The sequence below is a fragment of the Anthonomus grandis genome, chromosome 7, assembly GCF_022605725.1.
Source record: "Anthonomus grandis grandis chromosome 7, icAntGran1.3, whole genome shotgun sequence".
In the NCBI taxonomy this organism is placed as follows: Eukaryota; Metazoa; Arthropoda; class Insecta; order Coleoptera; family Curculionidae; genus Anthonomus; species Anthonomus grandis.
Genome location: NC_065552.1, coordinates 34,993,749 through 35,014,578, shown reverse-complemented (window position 1 = coordinate 35,014,578; position 20,830 = coordinate 34,993,749). Strand labels below are relative to the sequence as shown.

Sequence of the window (20,830 nt, the reverse complement as noted above, 5' to 3'; positions counted from 1 at the left end):
AATATTGTAACATAGTAGTTTTTAATTAATGCTGAATTATACATTTGACTGTTATTATTTAGAATTTAATGTATTTAGTTAGATGTTTGCCGATATTTTATGCAATATTGTAATTATGTAATATTTGATTTTTGTATGCTCGGTTAAGCAAACAGCCATGGCTGCCCTTCGCCGAGCCTAATAAAAAGACGTTTATTATTATTATTATTATTATTATTATTATTATTATTATTATTATTATTATTATTATTATTATTATTATTATTATTATTATATAATATAAATTATATTTCCGTTTACCGCGGTTTTCCTGAAAAGCCGGTTTTCTTGTACACATGTGGCCAGCTTTTGTCCCGCTGTTTTCACCTAGTAATACCCGGTTTTGAAAGCTGAAACTAAGTTTGTTTACCATATAGGATCATAGCCTGTAAATCCGTACCGTCTTCATGAGGAAAAACTCTATTTTCATTAAGTTTTCCCGATTACATATTTATCCAACGATTGGTTCCGAGGATGTTCGTGAGTCGTCGGCATCCAAATTCCTGAGATGGGTATAAAAAGGTTTCAGGTCCACCAAGGTGACACATTCGTAGCACCTTTTGAGTGAAGTACCAGTAATTTTTCTATATTTTAGTACCGTTAAATTTTCAATCATTCTTCGTGTTTTGTAGGGCAGGTAGTAACCGCGTTTATTAAGTATTACTTGTCTTCTCAAAGTGGTGAAAGACAAGTAATAACCGAGTCCGTGATAATATAATTACTATCCATATATTAACAGGGGTAAATGTTGACCGATTGATTGAGATTGCTTCGCTTGATTGGTGTTTAGTTTCCGGCTTTGTTTCACGAATGTCATCCGTAACCTAATAAATTTTGCATTAACGTAAGTTATTACGTTAATGCAAAATTAGATGTAGGCTTATGGTTGGAACCTTTGGTGTAACACTTTAATCACAAAACAGTTTTCGAATTAAAACTCTTTATTTATTATTTTTATTATTCTTTATTATTGACGTTGTGATTTAAAATACATATATCCTACTATTTCAAAATTGATTATGGGTAAAACTTTATTACCTAGGTATCGTTTGCTTATGAAAATTTACTATAATCACTATTTATTAAGTAAATTTAATATATAGATAATCCTGCTATTTCCTAAATTTTAATGGTCCAAATTTACGACGAAGGATTTCTGCAATACCATACAAAGTTGACAGCACAAAGCGAGTGTGTGAGATTAATTTCCTGCTCTCTTAACGGATGGACTAAAAAAAGAAAAGGAGATCGTTAGAGCGATCACGTGGAGTTCTATTAGTTTCATTTGAAGTTCGGTGCAATCGCAATCACGACTAAAGACTCCTTTTTCGTGAAACGAATGAGAGTAAGAAATAATGCGCTTTGTCTTTAAAAAAGTTTCGTTACTGCATTCGTTCCTCGACGAACAGTTTTTGATCGCACGTAAGTGTTTTACATCATTTTCTGTGGTTTATTGATATTTTGAATTTTATCCCTTTGAGCACGATCATACCTTTAAGGCATAGAAGCCAGTAAAATGATTTTTTGCTATATCAAGTTATGCTATACTTGAGTATTTTTAGAAGTAACCAAGATTTATTTTGGTAAAAGAAATAGTTCTATGGGTTCAGTTCAAAAAGAGATAAACGCATTTAAGCCGTACAAACTAGCCCCTGACTCAATGTTCTGAAAAACACATTGAGTTTAAACGCTTATTTGGCCCGAAATGTATGTACATAGTCATAATACAAAGTGTTAATCCTTCAGAGTGATTTTATATAGAAAAATTATTATCGAGAGAGTGTTTGAGGCAGGATATATCTGATTCAACCAGGAGCAGAGTTTACTGTTCAGTGGTGCAATCAAAATGCCGCAAAATATTTCTCGGAATCACCAGAAGACTGGAAAGCTTTCTTGGAAATAACATGGATGCTATTTTATTATCCATTGAAGAAACCGAAAGGCCCTATATATCACCTTATTTAATAAAAACACACCAAGGCACAGAAAACTACTTAGCAACAGAAGTTGCTTAATGCAGCATAGTTTATAAGTTTTTATGTGAGCAAGTTAAAACCATGTTAATTTACATCTATAAAAAAAAAATAAAGTGCATACTATTTCCTATTTAACCAAACCCAAAAAAATTAAATCGGTTGACGTGTAATCGAATAGTAAACAAAAATGCGTGGAATAAAAGACATTATATGAACTTAAACTTTGGAAGGTTAAATGGTTGCCTCACAGTGTCACATATTTTAACTGGCAAACAATTTTCCATCTTATTTCGCCAAAAACATTAATTTATGGAAGTTAAAGCGTTTTACCAATAAGAATATATTATGGTAATAAACAATTCAGTGAGTCTAAATATTTTTATGTGGATGAAATTGGCGTTGAAAATGAAGCTCCCCTGCACTACGCTTTGACAGTTTGAGAGTGGCTTAATGAAAAGTTAGGATTGGCAGGCGTGGTGCAATTGAATGGCCCGCACGGTCGCTAGATTTAACACCACTAGATTTTTTCCTTTGAGGGTATTTAAAAAGCATAGGTTATAAAACCTCACCTGAAAATATTCATGATTTAGAGGATCGAATTCCTTGCGAACGTAGAGATATTAGCGGACAAACACTTGCCAATATTCGTAAGAAATTTCAAAACTGACTTTATTATTGTCCCGCGAATAACGGAGCACATAAATTCTATAAGCTGAATAAATTGTTTATCTTTTAAACACCTTTCTGCACCCTTAATGTTTATAAGTCTATATGTCCCTTTGAAAAAGTCAGCACCATAGAAGTATATGTTATATGATTTAAAATAAGTGATGTAAAACTGAGATTTGTTCAATACAATAAAATTTTGCAAAATGTTAAAAATTTGTGTCTTAAAACATGATTTATTAAGAAATCTATAATATTAAAAAATATTCAATTTCCATAAAAATTTAGAGATTTTTTAGAAAATTTTGATTTTTCTTGAAGGCTAAAACATTCCCTAGGGAATGTGCCTAAGAAATATATTACAATTATTTAATTGACAATTATTGGTGATATTTAGAGCGATCAGGAGTGGGATTTTCAAAGTAATTTGTATGGTGTTATTAAAAAGGGATTATATCCAAGTTATGCATGCGATATATTAGGAAATATATGGAGTTTTTGTAATTCGAGGTTTTTTTTTTCAAATTTAAATAAAATTTTTTAATACAGGAGTGCCTATAAGAAATAAAGTAATTTCTCGTTAAAAATCGGTGATATATTTTTTTTAGACAGTTGGATGACAGATGAGGGTTCCCATTTGACATAGCAAAGTAAGGTTAACTGGAGGTGAGGAGACGATTGAATGAAATTTGACAAATATGTGTGGCTTTCGTTAAGGACATAGTACAACGTCCGTATTATTAAATGTAATGTAAACAAAGCTACAGCCTTAATTCTTTTGGATTTTTCCAAAAATTTTGATACTCTGATTTGCTTTGTGCCAAACTCGAATGTTATGGCCTTCATCCGATTTGCATTAAGTTTTTTATTAATTATTTAAGTGACCGGTATCAGAGAGTCGTGATTGGGGATATGGTGTCGAATTTGGTCACTTCTGAAGTGCCACAAGGATCCATAATTGGACCGCTATTATTTTTGGTATACTTTTCAGACATTTTTGATTGGATTATATATTACAGTATGATACCCAAATGCGATATTTATTCGACCTTTCATCCATTGCCGAGACTTTTTATAAGATAAATAAAGATCTTCAACAAATATATCAATATTCAAACAGAAATAATCTTGTGCTTAATGCAAAACAATGCTTAGCTTTAACTTTCTGTCATCCAAAGCACCGAGAAATGATAAAAAGCATCACTAATCTAAACATAAATTTTGAAAACCTTCCATATGTGAGCAATGCTAGAAATCTTGGACTTATGGTTGATAATAACCTAAGTTTCCGCGAACATGTCTCTTTTGTTAATAAAAGATGTTACGCCATTTTAAGACTACTATATAGCAGTATTTACATAATTAATCATAAGTTAAGGGAACAACCCTACGAATGTTTTGTCTTTCCCATCATGGATTACTGCTATTTAGTATATTATGCCTCTTTAGACTTACTTACTAAAAATAGATTGCAGAAAATTAAAAATACTTGTAGATTTGTTTGCGGAATAAGAAAGTACGATCATGTTTCTGAAAAACTGAGCCTGAATGGCTTAAAGTTAAAAAATTAATTTTTTATATACCGACTACTTCTTGCCACATCACCTTAATACATTTACGATAAACTTGAATATCGCTATAATAATGCACAAAACCTTGCTTTAAGATACAGTCATAGATTTAATATACCTCATTTTCGTCTCGCATTTTTTAAGAATAGTGTCTCATACATCCTATAATTCACTAAATGATGAAGTTCAAGAAATCGATTAAATTCTTTCTTCTATCTAGTGAATAATTAGTACCTGTTATGTGTGTTGTATTTCTTTTAATTGGTTGTTTTAGATATTATGTGACTCACGAATATCGGTCAGTTTTAGATAAAAATATTATTTACCTGCTTAATATTTTATTTTATAGGTGTTATTCCATGTTAGATTTACTTTAATGTTAATTTTTCGCTTCTTTTATCATATGTTAGACTTGGTTAATGGTAGAGTAGAGTAGCTTTGTAATGCTAAACTTGGTCTTTTTTTGTCAAACATATTGGTTTACAAGAATAAAGACATTTATTATTATTATTATATTAATATAAAATTACACACAGAACAAAAAAAATTTTCATAACTGTCTGGAATAAAAGAAAATTACGAAAAACTCACCTAAAAAAATCTTCTGAAAATAAAAAAATTACAAAAAACTAATGAGAAAAACATACAAAAGTTCTCAACGAAAAAAAAATCATTTATTGAGAAAAATATTAATAAAAAAATATATAATTTATAATAACAAAACTATTGAAAAATCAGTTATCAAAAAAATATCTGCTTAACTGTCATCACTGAAATTAAAAAAAAAAAAACGTAATTTCAGCCTGGAGTAAAAAAATTAAACACAAACAATTTTTCGTATTAAAATTGCATTAAACAAAAATATATTTCACATGCATGGACCTTAAAGAAACGGAATATATATAATGAAATAAATATTATATATTTATATATAATATATAAATAGAAGAAAGTGTGTGTTTTTTTTATTTTAAGAAGTTATTATGTTTAGTGCGTTTTGAAATGAAAGCACTATTTTACGAACCAAAGACAAAATACATCACATACCACATTGAGTTACTTATTTTATGGGGTATTACGTCATATGTCATATGTCGTATTACTTTAATTACTTTAATAAGCAAATTACGAATTTTTTAAAAAGTAGGTCTTCTTGTTGTTTTTATCGTTTTTTAAATTTAATATTCATAACAAAGTTAGGTAGGATATTGAAAACAAGAAACGAGCTCAGAGATTAATAGATGAAACCTCAACTCCTAGGTATATAAAAAATCTATTATACCTCAAGTAAATTATTCTATTTAAAACTTATTGAACTTAAATTAAATTAAGTATATCCAACGGTATCATTACAGACTTGAGTTCATATTTCTTTTAAATACGTGAATAAATCTATTTTCTTCTACTTTTCAATTTTTTGAATGTGTGAGATTGATGAGTAATTTCTAAATTGATTTTTGCTATAAGTGAATTTCATTATGAATTTGTCACAATACAGATTTTACATACTCAGGTAAGCTTACGGTTAAAGATGCCCGTACCCGTATGACTCCGTGGCGCAACGGTAGCGCGTCTGACTCCAGATCAGAAGGTTGCGTGTTCAAATCACGTCGGGGTCAATTTAATTTTTTTTTTTTGATTTCCTGCTTTTTTATTTTCTAAGAATAAAGTTTGATAATAAACTTGCTTCTTAAAATAATAACATAATTTATATTAAAATTATTTTTAATTGAAGCCTACGTTTTTCTGGTTATAGAAGCCATATTTCTTACGATTATCGGGTTGAAAAAACTTAGAAGTAACAGGATATTTATGAATATTTATATTAATTTTAAAATTTGTTAAATATATAATATATAGGAAGGGAGTTTATGTATATGTATATATTTTAGTCAAATCGCACTTACAGAAGAAATAAATATTACTCATTTTAACATGTTACTATGAAGGGTGTTTAGAAGGGTGTGAAAAAGTATATTTTTTATTAAATATATTTTATTTTATTATTTAAACGAAAATTTAAATAACATTATTGTGTACAGGGTGTCCCAAATTCGATGGTGACCATTGGGATCTCGGAAATCGTAAGAGTTACAGGGTCGGTTAAATGGAGGCACAGTTGCGCAATTTGGAGCTTAATAAAATGACTTAATAAAATGTTTAAAAAATGTTAAAATTCCGGATACTTACGGAGATATCCAAAAAAAAAACCGAAATTTGTCAAAAACAGTTTTTCATTGCCACTTTTTATGTCCTACAACAAGACGCAAAAAAAAATTAATCCGACGTTTCGTTTTTTTTTTCGATCATCATCAATTTTATTTTTTCTTAAGTACTAGGAGTAATCGGACATGCAAGTGCGATATTTTATTTTAAAGGCAATTAAAAATACTTTTTAAAAATGAGAAAATTCAATATGGCGCCCATAAGAAAAAATAAAGTTGATGTTAATCGAAAAAAAAACGAAACGTCGGATTTTTTTTTGCGCCATGTTGTAGAGCATAAAAAGTGGCAATGAAAAACTGTTTTTAGTTTTCCGATATCTCTTTAAATAGACTCGGTAGAAGGTAAAAACGATTTTGACAAATTTCGGTTTTTTTTGGGTATCTCCGGAAGTATCCGAAATTTTATTAAGCTTCAAATTGCGCAACTTTGCCTTCATTTAACCGACCCCGTAACTCTCACGGTTTTCGAGATCCCAATGGTCACCCTCGAATTTGGGACACCCTGTACATATGGTAGTATTTCATTGATACAGCATCTAATTTCGGTTTTCAATGCTTTGATGGTTGCAGGCTTATTGGCATAAACCAGTGACTTCAAATGAATCGTTTAGTTTCAAAGCCTGACAAATACATAGAGGTCAATTTTTCAGAACCGCCAAAAAACTGTTATTCAATAAGAAATCATTCCTAATTTTGTTTTAATATGTTATTATTTAGAGGAATAATTGATTATCTTAAAAAAAGAAGAAATTTTTTCGCAAAAGAACATAATGAACGTCAAAGTCGTAGTAAATTAAACGGATTTGTCGAATTCGGATTTTAACCTATGGATTTGTCGGTATCTGAAGTCTTTATATATTCTACCCTTTTTCAGTTGCGTTTCCATTATGCCCTTCCATTCTGGGGTTTGTGATTGAGCGATTCCTTTATCGCGGGTGCAACATTTAAACGCATTTAAAGTTTTTTACTTGTAAAATGAAATAAAATTTTAATAAAATCCTTCTTTAAAGGATAACATTTTAACCTGTTTTATTTTGATTTGTTAATAAGAATTCAATTGAAATACATAAATAGTTACTAGGAATTTTCCAAAAGCTATCGCGGGTGCAACCAAATTGGCCAACCATTTTCAAGATTCTGAACAAAAACACAAAATTCTGTTAAATATTGAACTTTTATTATATTATGCCTTCATATTTTAAAAGCCAATACAATATTTAACCAAACTAATCATTGAAATAATACAAAACTTAAATTAGCAAAAAATTTTTTACTTTTAAAGCGATCGCGGGTGCAACATGTCTAACATACGTGAACATAAACTTATTATAATTATATATATGGCAGAATTATAACATAAGAATAGTATGTATTACCACCTAGCACACTTACGTGTTACTAAAGGTTACTATTTCTTTTCAAATACGTCAATATTCGTCGAACATTCTATTAAAATGTCATTGCTATCAAGCTTCTTTTCTGGCACTTCTAATTTTGCGCTAATGTCTTTAAATTGAACGTCTGCTATGTCATTAACGACTTCACTGAAGCGTTTGCCATCAATCGTCTTCAGAAATTGTACTCTAACGTCTCCATCTTCATCTATATCGCTCTGGCACACACCCACATAGCGATATTGTATAACAGTTTTGCCAGACTTACAAGGCAGCTGTACCAGTATATACGAACCAGCACAAATGTCTTTTGATGAGAGACCAGTGACAGCACTACTCGTACTTTCAGGAAATGTTTCTGCTGGTAATCTCGAGGCAACAGACGTGGTCGGAGCTTCATCTTCCCAAGATTCCTCATCGGAAACGCTGAGTTTTGTCCTATGTGGTGTGAAGCATGTTGTCTGATCAGATGCTGAATGCACAGATACATTAGGACACAATTTTTTGTCGGGAACCAAACGGATGAGAGGCTCTAAAACTTCATCGTCCCAATCACTTTCTGTAGTAGTGGCAGAAACATCAGAGCACAAAGTTTCTTTGTCTGCTGATAGTAGAAGTGTAGGCTCTAAATCTTCATCCTCCAAATCACTTTCCCTTTTTGAGACAGATTTTAAAACCAGTGTGTCCTGGACAAGAGACTGAGAAGTTCGCGACACAGTTATGCTGCTGCCCTCTTTATATTTAAAGAAATGTTTTGATTGAATGCCTGGTATATTCTTCAGCCCTTCCCAACTCTTATCTAATATAGCCTTTTTAGCTTCAACTTGTTCCTTAGATACAAATATAAAATAAATGTTAGTGGAGAGACTGCGCGCAAGGCATAGAATTCTTGGGCACTGTTTACGATAGCTCTTCGGGACTTCACAGCAATCCACACTGATCTTTTGACACTTCCTCCGATTCCATCGACGGCACCTTTGCCATGTGAGGCAGCAAAAAAGTTCCATTCGAGGTGAGTGAATCCATGTTCTACTTTGAGTGTATTTAAGCTTGACATTACATACCGATTCTTGAATTGAGCTGCGCAATTATCGCTGATGATCGTTAATGGACTTGATGTACTCAAAAATTTTCTGTAGAAAGAGATACACTGTGTATTTACTATGGTTTAATTCATCACTTACTACGAGCACGGAATGAAGTTTGTCGAAAGTCCAAATACAGCACGTAAAAAGCGTAACTTGCCCATGAGTCCAATGTGCTGATTGTATTTCGTTTTGACTGACAAGCCCATAGTTCTTGGCAGAGTCTATTTGTATAACGGCTTTCTCGCTGGTTAGGTTTTGTTTTGCATTTTGAAAATACTCGGACTAAACATTTTTAACGAAAAAATGCAGCTTGAATTTAGCGGTGTTATCACATTCAGTTCATCTAGCGCTGCATTAAAAGGTTTGCTAACTACGATCTGTTTTGATCTCTGGTGCAGAAAAATCTATGCTTTTCAATTAACACTAGGATTTGAATCTACGGTAATATCCCAAATGTTTGATTCCTTGCAAACATCGCAACTGTTGGACATGCAATCTTCATTATCCACACTACATGATACACACAGAAAAATCCTCATGGATTTTTTCACATTTTGTTGTGTAAAAAAATGTTTAATTTTAGTACACAATTGTTAGATAATATCTCACAGTCCTGTATAAAAATTCTTTGGCATTTTGTATATGTTTTAATGTGTATATTTCATACAATTATTGCATATTACATTAATACACCATAAGTGGATATTAATTATTAAGATAATGTGTATAAATATTCCACATTTTTTTTTTAAGTCCAATGTAGTTTGGTAAAAAATCTAATAACCAAGTATATTTTTACTACAATTTTTAATTAATTTTTTATTCTGGCTTGTGTTGATTTTATTTACAATTGTGTAGATTAAAAAAGATTCTTGCTAATAGCCCTTCACAATTGTAGAATTTTAAAACATGTATTGTGAAGTTATAATACACAATTGTGTATAAAGGAGGACGCGCCCGACGTCCTTGCCTTTGCCGCTAGAACTTCGTTGTTAGCGTCAATGTTGCCAGATTCAATATTAAACAGTTGTGCATCAAAATTTGCAGCCGATTTAAAGTTGTTAATTGAAAATGATTTAATAGGATATTTAAAAATAAGCCCAAGCATAAGTTCTAATTCTATTTATTTAAATAATATCGTGATAATAACACGCGTAAGGAAAAAGGAAACGTAACTTTTTTAATTGGCGGTGTAATCTTTAAGATACCTTTGATTTGGCAGCATTGCTATAATTCCCAGTGCCAAGGTGTTCAACTGTTTATTCTTCAGTCCTTCAATCAACCGACCGGCATTAATTTGTTTTAAGGTTTTTTCGTTTCATTAAATGTTAAAATTGCATAAGAAAAATATGGATATATATCGTTAATATGTAGGTATGTATCTACATAAGAATTTTCGTTAAGTTCCTAATTACGTTCCTATTATCATTGTCAGTGTCATTTATTTTTATTAAAAATAACAATCATTTTGATTTCCATGGGATATGAAAATCCGGTATATGTAAACATGCCAAAACCTTACTTATTGTAAACGAACCATCCTATAGTCAACACATTTTTAAATTCTACATAAAATGTTAAAAATTTTCATGTATCATAATGTCATACTTGTTAACTATTTTTTTAATATAAGGTGTTAAAAATGGCACTTTTTATGACTTTAAAAGGGATCTAAAGCTAATTCTGTTATGAAGAAAAAAGATATTTCCATTTTCCATTTCGTGTTTTTAATTTAAACTTTTTAAATGATTTCTAAGGTTTTTTTTCTATTTTTAACAGAATTAGCTCTAAAGCCTCCTTAAGTTATGAAAAGGGCAATTTTCAACACCATGTGTTAAAAAAAAATTGATAGCAGTAAATGATTGTTGTTTTGTTAACAATTACCCGCCTGATATACTGTAGATGTTAAGTAACTACATACATATTATATGTACAGGGTCATTTTTTATATTTGCGAGCCCATATACAGGGGTTAATATTAGTGATATAACTTTGCAATGCGCTTTTGTTTAAATAAAAAAATGTTTCTTTAAAACAATTGAATTTTTTTACCCTACCTATACAACTAAAATTTTTATAAAACATAAATGTTAGAGTGTTTGGGAAAAACAGTCAATATGGAAAATAAGTCAAATTAGGAAAATACATATTCAATCTGTATTTTTCTAATATGACTTCTTTTCTTACCAAACGTTGGGCCTCACTTATTTGCCTTTTTTTACAAGACTTATTTTATTTTAATCAAATTATGACCTATCCTGTTTTTCCCAGGCGCCCTAGAATTTACTATTACACAGATTTATGACGAAATTCTCTAAAATGTATTTTAAATTTTTAAACAATTTGTTTATTTTTTTATACAAATATATTGATTATTTTTAAATTTTTACGAATATAAATACAAAACATTGTAATAAAAAACTCCAGTTCTTATGTTAATTTGATATACAAACCTAAAATAAGTAACCTACACTATATTTAAATTTATAAAACAATATATAGTATTAATATACATAATTTGTAATAAAATTTTATAGTTGACATAAAAGAAAATAAAATATATTGTAAAAACAACCTACACTAACTTCTGTATTTAAAATGCACAAATTGTGTTTTTTTCCTGTACATACCATGTTAAAAAAACACTAAGAGTTTGCTTATTTACTGAACAATTATATTAAATAAATATAAAATATTGTCGAATTTAAGTACACAAATAGTGTACTATATATACAATAAAATAAATCAAATTAATACACAATTTGTTTATTATAGAACCACAGTTGTTTAAACACAATAGCATAGAGAAATTCTACACAAATTGATTCTGTACCATTTCCAGAATCAAATTGTATGTAAAATCTATACAATTGTTGAATTTTTATTCACCTATTTTTAAGAGTGTACCTGGTTCAGCAGTTCTCGGTCTTTTGGAAAGTCTGTTGCATATTTTGAAATTGCAAGAAGAAGGTTAATATAATTTGAGTGTGTTGTACATACACATACATTATGAGGCGTATCGTTGATAGGCAGAATGTGAGCCGCTCTTTCTTTGTAAAAAAGAGTTTTACCAATCGATGTGTCCGGGTAAGTGGTTTTAAAAAGTTCAAAGGCCTCTCGGATGCTCATAATCATTGTTCTTTTCTGGATTCTCAACTTTGTTTCCGAATTTGACTTTCTAGATTTTATATCTTTTATTCCAGGCATTTATCTGCTAATATATTCCCTGCCAAAAAAATCAGAAATCTGTTCCTTGACTTCATCTGTCAGCTTCCAAGGCTTTTTAGCGAAGTCATTGTTTTCAGATACAGCAAGTTGGTATTCAGCAGCTATTTTTTTTACAACTTCCACTGCTTTATTTGGGCTTGCTGGTAGATTACGCCTCACTTTTGCTACTGCTTTTCCCAATGTGCGAGAACTAGTGTAGCTAGCATCTGTTTTTTTATTTTTTTCTTCTTTACGATGCTTTCTAGTCTCCTGCATTCTTTCTCTAGATCTGATTCTAGCCAACAACTTCAAATCTTCATCTATCTCCATTTTTCTTTTCATTGCTTCTCTTCGATTCGAATCACGAGCCCTTTCTCTTCGGAGATGATCTGCATGAAGTTCAGCAATTTTCTTTTAATTTTCTCCTATATTTCTGCGAAGCAGTTTCTTTCTGTGGTTCTTCTGACCTCTTATCCATTTTTTCTATAAAAAAAAGAGCAAAATATTAAGTTATACCAAGGTTTAAGTTATTATTTTGCTCTTAATCAGGTTGCCTAGCTACTTTATTATAAAATATATTAATTGATATGCGATAATATTTATAGTTAAATAAGTTGCACCCGCGATCGTAAAATCGCCATCGCGGGGGCAACCAAATTGAGTCAACGTTTACTTAAAATCAATTTAGAATATGTTCCTACTTATGATTCATTAAAATTTCTATCTGGTTTCTTCTTACTATTTATAAAGTGTCACAACGTTAGCAAATTACTTCTTTGAGAAATCTAAACTTGTATATTTTTAAATGGCGGGTGCAACAAGCTATCAATAACTTTTTGTAGTCAATAATAGTTAAAAGGTAATAACAAGTACTTATTTGCCTTTACTCAAACTGTCAGTAACAGTTGTTTCACGCGATGTTGTCACGTACACATTTTCCGTTTTGCACCAAACCCGAATGTAAGTGTTTCTTAACGAGCAAAAAATTGAAATATGAAATAAATAATCCGAAAAAGTAGTTTTATTAGAAAATAAAGACTTTCTTCTTTGCATTGACATTAAAAAAAATATCATTTAATGCGATTTAGAAGTCTTTGTCAAAAATCGTCTACAGCGGAATCGCCCTGTTGCGTTACTCAATTTTATTCGTATTTTCAAGCTTCAGAAAAGAGCTATTCGTTACTCATTTGGCTAAACAGTAATATCCAGTGCTAGGATTTCTTTAAATAATTCGAAATTTTAATACTTTCTTTCTTATTCATATTTGAATCTATATGTTTAATACGTAAACACGTTACAGCTACTTCAGAAAGGCCACTTCACAGTTAGCCAAAAACCCAGATCATGACATTTATCTTCCAACCCCTTGCTCTAAAAAATCGATTCTGTAATCCGAAAAAAATGTCATCTGCAATTAAAAATAAAGTCTATACCTTCCTTTACCTTCTTACTTAGGTTTTATTTAGATTGGTTTTTAATTAGGCTTTGTCTACAAATTAATATTAAAATAAAAATATTAGTAACGGTGTTAGGGAATACATCGTAAGCAACGCATTTTTTTTACACTGTTTTAAACTGCGTGTAAAAGTCCAAATAGCACGATACAAAATTTATTTAAAAACCACCAACGAATTGCGGCAACGTCGTTCGATTGATGATTCAATTTCGCATCTCTACCTCAACCAGGACGGTTGTTTATGCGACTGTCGCACGGTCGTCGATCCCACTTCTGAGCGACCCTCGTAGTAGCGCGGTTTATGGATGCTGGATTTATGTAGCGTTATGTTCGAATTTATGGGATCGGTTATTTAATGTGTCCAGCTTGAGCGGCGTGTGCACATAAACAAATGTGGCTTCGTAAACAGTCCGAATCTCTTTTTAGGGGAGGTTTTGCCCCAAGATTTTTGATTTGTCGTTATGGCACAATGCCAAGATATGATACTTTAATAGGTTTTAGTGTAGCTTATTCGCGCCGTTGATTTTATGATATGTAAAACCTTCTTTATTATATTATTACTTTCTTTTTATTTTCAAATATTATATACTGATTAATGATTTATTTGGTCATTTAATACTACATACAGTGTGGCCCAAATTGGGTGTGCTTGTATGGGTATCTTGGAAACTATAAGAGATAGAAAATTGGTTGAATGGGGAAAGTTTTAGGGCATTTAGTTATTATTACCAATTAAGTGCCGCTTTCAGAACGATTTTAATTTTTTTCCGATTTTGAAAGATTTGGAAAAAATAAAAAATTTGCATTTTTGAAAAAGGGCTGTATTTTTTTTATTTTAACGTATTTTTAAATACTGTAAAAGCATTATTAGGACAACTTTTCAAGGACAACGCATACCTGAATTCAGTTTTTGTTTTCGACGTTTCGGTTCTGAGATTCCATCCTCAACTTGTTTTTTTCTTATGGCGGCCATTTTTTTTTTTTTGCTAAATTAAAAAGATCTTTTTTGTCCCTTTTAAATGATGTATAACACTTTATGAAAATATTTCATTCTTATGTCAAAAATTTAGAAAGTTCATTTTTCGCGGAGTTGGCCACGAATGCGGAATCCATGACTACGGAGGCAATTTGTCGTATAAACAATTCTTAATGTTTAATAATTTAGTTAATGCAGAATTGTCATTTACTGACAATTCTGCAAAATATTATTTATTTGATTTAACTTTTTATCTTGTTTAGTAGTTCTTATCTTTTTCATTTCATGTTTCTTGTTCTTGTTAGTGTTAAATAGTATTTTCGTTTGTTTTTAGTGAGTTTTGTTTAAAACTGTAATTTGTAAAAATACTAGTGAAAAAAAATTTGACATATTGGATTGTTATATTACATGTAATAGGAATGCAAATCTTGCAATCGCTAGATATTTGGAACTGTATCCTGAGGGACAACAGCCAGGTCCAAGACTATTCGTTAGTCTATTTTTAAATATGTTGAAGTTATCTATTTGTTTTCCTTCATAAAAAAGGGTCTTTTTAAAATAAACAATGTTAAGTTTTGGCAATCAAAGAGCATCCTTACATCTAACATTATATTTATTACTTACTTTGGAGAAATGTAATCTTGATTTTTAAATATGTATAACAATAGAAACAATATAAATATGTATAACAACAGAGAAAAATATAATCAGAAGAAAAGTCCATGGTTTTTTCTTCCGAAATGAACTACCGACTGTGGAAAAAGTTTTAAGGGTGGTAAATGAGGACAATGATTTACCTGATTTTAAAAGGACAACGTTTTTTAAAATTTAAAAAAAATTAAATTTTAAATATGCAAAAAGGGAAAGAAACAGTTTTCTAATGGACCGGGACGATATTAAATGTTGGAGAAGGGAGCATTTAACAAAAATAAAAGCGTATAAAAGGGAAAATCGCAAAATTTATTTTTTGGATGAAACGTGGTTGAATGCGGGATACACCAAATCCAAAGTGTGGACAGATACTGCAGTAACCTCTTCTCGCCAAGCCTTTCTTGAAGGTCTGTCTACAGGCTTAAAAAATCCTTCAGGTAAAAAACCTTTTGTATTTTTTTTTTTACATTTAAGTATAATGATAAGAAATTATTTAACAATATTTACTTACATTACTTGGTCCACGGAATACAAAGTAATGTTTCATCGAAATACCTTTAAAAAAAAACTATAAAGTACAGAGACAAGTTCATGGTACCTATTTACCTTAAAAAAAGTTTTTTTTTTTATTATGAAAATTCCATAAATAAATTATATGAGCAAAAAAAGTAATATGTTTTTAGGAAAAGGACAGAGGCTGATTATTTGTCACATCGGCAGTGAAGATGGATTTGTTCCTGGTGGTCTTTGGGTATTTCAATCAAAAAAAACTGGGGATTACCATGAAGAAATGGACGGTCCGTCTTTTGAAAAGTGGTTTGAGGGAATACTTCCTAAGCTGGAAGAAAATGCCGTGGTCGTATTAGACAACGCTCCCTACCACTCCAGGAAGTTGGAGAAGGTGCTTACAACAGCCACCAAAAAGGGAGAAATCCAAGAGTGGCTTCGCTCAAAAAATTTGAGCTATGAGGAGGCCATAATTAAGGCACAATTATTAAAAATTGTCAATGAAAATAAAAGTCAGTTTAACCTCCATATAATTGATGAAATGGCCAAAGCGAGCGGCAGAACTGTCTTGAGGCTTCCGCCTTATCACTGTGAGCTTAATCCAATTAAGCTCATTTGGGCAAATATTAAGGGCTATGTGGCATCCCACAATACAACTTTTAAGTTTGCCGATATGAGGAAGATATTTGAAGTGGCAGTTTCAAGGATAACTCCAGAAAATTGGCAAAAGTGTATCGAACACACAAATAAGGTTGAAAACAAAATGTGGGACCATGATAACATTATGGATGTGCAAGTTGAAAGACTTGTTATTCCATTGAATGGCAGTGATACCTCATCCAGTGGAAGTGACACTGACTAATGTGTTTCTGCCCACACATTTTTTGGCTCCGACAACCACCAGAGTGTTTGGTTTCTCCCTTTTTCCAAGGAGAGATTGATGCTTTTTATTATGGTAAGAAAAAGAATTAAAAGAGTTGAATCAGATCATAATAATAATTTTTAACTTTTCAGTGTTTCTGCCCACACATTTTTTGGCTCTGACAACCACCAGAGTATATTAATAAGTAGCAATTTTCCTTTTTTTTTTAGTGTCTAACATTTTTCATCCAGAAAGCCAAGAGTGATTGCTTCATCAGCTTTTCCAAGAAATTTGAATTTATGTTTTAGTTTCTTTATTTTATTTAAGTGGCTAAATTTATTAAAATTGTGTTAATAAAATAAAAAGGAGTTTATTTTAAATAAAATAATATGTATTTTAAAAACGTTTTATTAATTTATTATCCTCCTATTTACCCACTATATTAACCAACATCTATCCATAATGTGTACATGGTTATAAACATATTAATTTAAATTTAAAAAATTGTTATTAATGTTCAGTCAAAAAAAAGTCTTAAAAAATATGTATATTATTTCACCTGTACGTCTTTTTGCATTATTATTAAGTATTCCTATTTTACTTCAAAAATTACATAAAGAAATCCAACATTTATTTTTAAAGGCTTTCAAGATCATTTTTATAGGACAATATCACTTAAAACACAAAACTATAAATATGAGTATAAATCAAGCCAGTTAAATCATGTTTGTTGAATCATCCTCATTAATCCATCAATATTTACTTTTAATCTATAAAAACGCGAAAATTAATAAAAAACCAATAGAATATAATATCTAAATTCAATACTAAAATAATATAAAATCAATTTTTAAATATTATTTCAAAAAAAAATTAAAAATTCATATTTATGGGCTGATTTCGACCCTGGCTACGTCAACTGTCTAAGGCGTCCCTTTAAATATCACGTGCGGATGACGTGGTTTTGTTTTGACGCTTCGCCTCTAACGTTTGAATATGGTTTAGGTATTTTGCTGCATATCTCGTCAATTTGAGAAGGAAAAGATAGGTGTTGGTGTATTATGCATCCCAGAAACTTAATTGACGATTGGCAGACAATTGAAACAGTATTCAAAACTACAGAAAATCTCTGAGCCTCCACACATTGTTTTCGTCTTTTGCAAATTTATTATAAGGTGATTTGCCTCACCCCAATCGTTAAATTTTTTTATAATAGAGCAGGCTTTAAATTCAATTTCCTCCATACTTTCTCCTGGAACTATAATAGTAGTATCGTCTGCGTACATGAACAATTTAACATCGCCAATGAATTCTGAGAGATCGTTAACATATAGTAGGAAATATACATGTGTAGATGCTATAATCAATAAATAACTTTATATATTTCAGAATTTCTTTATGGCTGAAGCTCTATGATAATTGGTCCAGAGGTTAATAAGTGAGGCAGTCAGAAAGTAACGTTTGAAAGAGGTGTTACTGGTGGGATGAATTAAATAGTGATGAACATGAGAGAAATAGTTGATCTTTAGAAGTATGGCCATAATGAGTAAGTTTGTGCAGACCTATTGTTATATTGCATACTTTTGGTGCCCGCACAATTAGGTGTGACAGCCTCTGTTCGATTAGGAGCAAATGCGCAATTCCTTGAGTGCTGTCTGGTAAGACTGACGGCCTTACCTAGGGTATGATTGACACAAATAAACATGAAGTTATACTCTGGAAAAGCCCTTACTATTTTAGGTGACACAAATCAATATTGGAATGTAACATTGGGTTAATAATGAGATACTGCAAGGGACTCCGGTGAGTATATTTTAATATTCCAACAGTTGACAGAACAGTAATTGTTTATGTTATTTTTATATGATGTTGAGTGAATTTGCAATTGCAGACACCCATTAGTTTAGAGCCACTTTGACGGGTAATAAACCACATTTTACATCTGATTTTACAGATTTGTTGCAAAAATATTTATTTATAATGACTAGTTTACAATAAACTCAGTAAATAAGGCAACTAATCCAGATTTAGGTGTTTTGTTAACCTTATGTTATTTTTTATGCATTTTCTAAAGTAAATCAGTTTTTATATATATTTGCCTCTAGATAGAGTAATTGTTAATGAAAAAGGAATTATTGAAATTTTACTAAAATATTAGTTATTCTTGTTCAGATAATTCTTGCTAATATATGTTGAAGTAAGGCGAAATCTATTTATAAAAGGAGAAAGGAATTAATAAAAATGATTAATTAATAATAAAGAGTTAATGAAGAAAAGATCAATATGGCTTAATCAGCTTAATTGAGTTAATTTCATTTAAGGAAGTAAGGTTTGGTAGTTTAAACGAACTATTATTTTTATGGATTTTACTAAGGGATATTATTTATTAACCTCGCAGTTTTAATTTTTCTCTGAAAATGATCACTACGTTATAATTACGAAAAATCGATATGCAATAAACGTATGAAAGGCTTTGTTCAAGCAGTTTTTTGTAAATCCACGATTGAGCAAATAAATAAATAATTTTTTATTTATTTAATATATATTTTTTTATATATTTATATATTTTTTATTTAACTCATTAAAGTGATTTTTGTTTTATAATTAATATTTCGTAACATTACAACTTTTAACTGTAGTTTATTTTTTGTAACCTTTATCTTTCTTCTTCTTATGGCAAGCGTAATTGCGGACAATGGAGAGGAATTTATTTTCCTAAAATTTTTTAAATTTGTGTAAAAGGAATTATATGCACTAGTTAATAATTTTAGTTACTTGGAGATTTTTTCCCTATTGTTTACTTACTTTTCCAACCCCCCTATGTTTTCTCTTTTGAAAAATGTCCTGCATTAGCTCCAGAACGAGAAACATGTGACCCTGTCTAAGATCCCCAGTATTAATCTTTCTTGCACTATTCCTTTTTTTATACTCTTTTTGAGAAATTGAATATAATGATAATACAATATCATACTACCCAATAGTATAATTGTTTAAATACTATATTAGCAAACTATTCTATTAAGAATGAGTTCCTATATTGGAACACGTGGCTAAATGCCTAAAAACGAAGAAAAAAAAAATTTTTCTTCAAGTGCTGTTGCTCTAAACAACATAACGAAACTGCAATTGGACTATTTTCTTAGTTTATTTAACCGAGAAATGCGTCTTCTTCGTCTGCTTCTTTTTCAAAGTATCTTTCCCTGAATTCCATCGATTTGAGATATTTGATTTAACTTGTAGTTTACTTGTATTCTTCGTTAAACGTCCAGGTAATAATAGTTAATGTTCGTCTTTAACTATCCCATATAGCAACACCTAGTATTCTGACTCTAAGCTGTAAGTTAGGATCTATACTGCATAAAATATTTCATGTTCTGCTAAATATAGCTCTGGCTTGACCAGTTCTTGACCTAATTTCCTCTGTGTTCTCATTACCTCCATTAAGTTCATGCATATTTATAGTTTCTGGTTTTTTTTACTAGTTTTCCGTTAACATAGGTTCTTCCCTTGCTGAACCTATTTTTTCATGGTTATAAATTGGGTCTCTTAAATCTTCGAATGTTTCGGAAATAAGTATGGTGTTGTTTGTATATTTGATTGATGCCCAATTTCGGGTTTCTTACACCAAAAAACTCCTATATACCAATTTTCAAAGTGGTAAGTCGCAAATTGGTAAAAAGAGATTTTTATACTTTAAAACACCCTATAACTAAGAAACGGAGCAACTTTGGACTAAGATAAGTTGCTTTAAATCGACTTATTTTGACCTCAGGACTGTATCTTTTAGAGACACCCTGTATATTAACTTATTTTTACTGAGTATTTAAAAAAAAATATGACCTAGATCCAGAGACTCCCATTATGCGTTAGCGCAGTACAAATTTTAATTGCATCAACTTGTAAATTAACAGCCTTTACTAATGAATTCCTGGACTCAAGTTGCTAAGTTAAACAGACTTTAGCCGGCTCAACTGTACAGCCCATGTTTTGATTTGTAGTTAGCTATCATTAAGCTATCCTAGCTCGAAACGTTAAGAAGTTGCAAATATTTACTTTAGCCATTTTCAAAAAGTTAGTTAGGCAGCGCGGACTGAGATAAAATTAATTTGTTAATTACAGGCAAACCTATATAAGGAATTTTTCACGAAATCTAGTCGTAATTTATAATCACGAAAAATTCTTGTAGAACGTGGTCTTATAATTGTCTAGAAC

At 30.6% G+C, this 20,830-nt stretch overlaps 1 non-coding gene across 1 annotated transcript; it reads left to right on the top strand.

The window, feature by feature from the left end:
- Window positions 1-5,799: 5,799 nt before the first annotated feature.
- Trnaw-cca (transfer RNA tryptophan (anticodon CCA)) lies at window positions 5,800-5,871 on the top strand. The gene has a single exon. It is a non-coding gene; the product is annotated as a tRNA-Trp (tRNA).
- The last annotated feature ends 14,959 nt before the right edge of the window (window positions 5,872-20,830 follow it).